We start from the raw sequence: 2992 nt of genomic DNA on the forward strand, positions 1-2992 counted from the left end.
CTCCTAGTCGAACCTCCACTCTGACCCGTTGTCATATGCATAATTCCTCTTTCCTCCTTCTCTAGCCTCAATGCGCACCAAACAACCCACGCACACAGTACATATTAAAGCCCATGCAATAAATTTCCACCTAAGCACATTAAACATGGCATGATGGGCTTCAAGTACTAGTCTAGCAATTAGTGTAAAGTACCTCCTGTACATGTTACACCTTTTGAACATGTGACATTTTGGAGATTAAATTTTGAATTTGGGTTAATTGTCGTGCTTCCCACTCAAGGTTTTTTTAACTCATAGGTGGGTCCCACAAGTACAAGCCCACCTTTTTTCTTAGGATGCATGGCCCTGATGCGCTTCCCAAAAAACGCTATTTTTCTCCTCCGGGTATGCACCATTTTCACAAGGCATTTATTGTAGTAAATAAGCAAAGTCCCCGTCAGTTGTACTCCAAACGCGGCTTTTAGCCACCCAACCAATGGGTGGCACGGCTGACGTGTTTGATGTTGGTAGCAGGATCATCTGATCGTATGTCGGATGCCATGTCCGTCGGGACATGATCAACAGGTTCCATGTGGTGTGCCGGTAGACTTCTAATTTCGTGGACCAGCTTATTGGGTCATGCTTTCTATTGAATTGGTATATCCGACTGAGTGCCGGTTGATCATGTTCGATTGTTAGATTTAGGGACCAGGATGGTGAAGTGTCCGGTTGATACAGTAATATGTTGAATAATGCATTGATGGTGTACTTGGTGTGGGACAGCAAGGATGAATGGGGCATTATTGTTATAATTAACAATCATTTAACGTTTTATGATCAATAAAATGATGGAATTTGTTACACCGTATTTCGCATTTTTTTTTTTAAACCCTAAACACTTAACAATTAACTGCTTAACAAAGAGTGAGAAGCGCAACATTTAATGCACCATTCCCATGCGGGCGTAATTAACAATTAACATTCCTATTCAATCATAATAAAATTAACATTAACATTTAACATTTAATAGGGTTGAGTTACATATACAGTTTATCCCAACAACATTAAATGGGCTTTGTCGTACTGGCATTCTGGTTCATCCATGTTCCTTGCTTGGAGATGAAGTCAAGGGATGCTTATATTATGGAGGCTGTGAGTTGTCCCAGTTGCTCTATGGTTAGCTAGATCATGTCGCAGTGGGTCGAGTTCATTTTAGAAACAAATGGTCCTGGGTCCAACTGGGTCAGACCCAATGACAATGGGGGTCTTTTAGAAGGGCCCTGGACGGGCCTGTCATGGAGCTCCTGCCATGAATTTCTAAATAGGCCCATCCCAACCCATTTGTAGCCATAACTCTCATTGATGACGCCATCGACATAGCCAACGCCATCCTACACAGTGCGAGAGCCTTTTTCTTGGCATACTCGTAGTGCCAGACGTCTACGTCTTCCGTTGTGAACCAGTCTATGAGGAATATTATCTCCGGTGGCCGAAATGGTATCTCCCCGATGAGCTTGGTTGTTGTCAGTTTCAGGTGTGCCTTGATCTTGCAGAAGTGGGTCGTGGTTCTGATGTTGGAATTTTTCAGCTAGTTTGTGGCGCTCCACGGGAACTTCTCTTTCAAGGACGCGTACGAGTTCCCATAGTACTTCAGGTTTGTTGAGCAAGTGACAAAAAATACAAATTTCATTTGCTTCGTGTCTTCTCTGGTCACTCGATTATCGTGCACGATGATGTGCATCATTCCTGATGTGTTGTGCGGGCACTGGGGCTTATAGTGTGTGGTGCAGATGTCGATGAACATGGATAGCTTGTGCAATTTCTGAAACAATTGATTCGCCATGGATAAAAATATTAGCTTGATCGGACTGGGCGTTGATGTGGCTAAGGGTTGAATTGTTGCTGAAGAGTGTTTTTCGTCAATATTATTGTCGATAGGAATCTCCATACTACCACATAACACTTTTACTTAGTGTCGGGAGTGCCTTTATCTTGCTTAGTGGAATCGGGGTCGAAACGGGGCCGTTTTGATCCCTGGTGGCAATTTTATAATTAAGAGGTGACACCGGTTGGCTCCCCCTCCAAAAGTTCCTGTAATTGGGGTAACTAGTGTCGTTTTATAGTGCCTCATTTGTAAAGGCCCTTTAATGTTACAAGGGCCTTTACCCTTCATTTTTGTCCACCACATGGCATGAGCCAGTTGGTCCATGTGTCGCCCATTGGTTGGGCGGCTAAAAGCTGCTTTTGAAGTACAATTGACATGGACTTTGCGCATTTACTATAGTAAATGCTTTGTGAAAAGGATTTGTACCCGAGGGAGAAAAATAAGATTTGTTGGGAAGCTAAGTAAGGCCCACAGGCTTGTACTCTGTGGGACCCACTCGTGAGTTAAAATAGCCTTGAGTGGGAAGCGCATCATTTAACCCAAATTCAAAATTTAAAATGCAAAATTTAAACTCCAAAGAGTCACATGTTCATAAGGTAGTACATGTATCAAGAGGTACTTAACACTAATTGTTAGACTAGTACTTGAAGCCCACATGCCATGTTTAATGTGCTTAGGTGGAAATTTATTGCGTGGACTTTAATACGTATTGTGTGCGTGGGTCATCTGGTATGCATTGAGCCAGATAAGGAGGAAGAGGAATATGCATTTGACGACGAGCAAGAGTGGAGGTTCTACTATGAGTGTTGGTCCTAGAATGTCTTCGTTCGGAATTAGAAATAGATCTTACCTCGTGAGGAGAAGAGGTGTACTTCCCAAGAGGTTTGTTGTAGTGAATGCACCTCGCGTGGCAAACAAAAAGGGATGGTAGAGGCCCTTGTAATATTAAAGGGCCTCTACAAATGGGGCACTATAAAAGCAACACCAGTTACCCCAATTACAAGGACTTTTGGAGGGAGAGCCAATTGGTGTCACCTCTTAATTACAAAACTACCACCGGGGATCAAAATGGCCTTATTTCGACCCCGACTCCACTAAGCAAGATAAAGGCACTCTCGGGACTAACCA

At 43.1% G+C, this 2992-nt stretch overlaps 1 pseudogene; it reads left to right on the forward strand.

The window, feature by feature from the left end:
* Positions 1-1805, forward strand: part of LOC127798532 (sodium/hydrogen exchanger 3-like) — a 15877-nt pseudogene extending 14072 nt beyond the window's left edge.
* Positions 1806-2992: the final 1187 nt, after the last annotated feature.

The sequence above is a fragment of the Diospyros lotus genome, chromosome 3 (genome assembly GCF_014633365.1).
Source record: "Diospyros lotus cultivar Yz01 chromosome 3, ASM1463336v1, whole genome shotgun sequence".
NCBI classification, from domain to species: Eukaryota; Viridiplantae; Streptophyta; class Magnoliopsida; order Ericales; family Ebenaceae; genus Diospyros; species Diospyros lotus.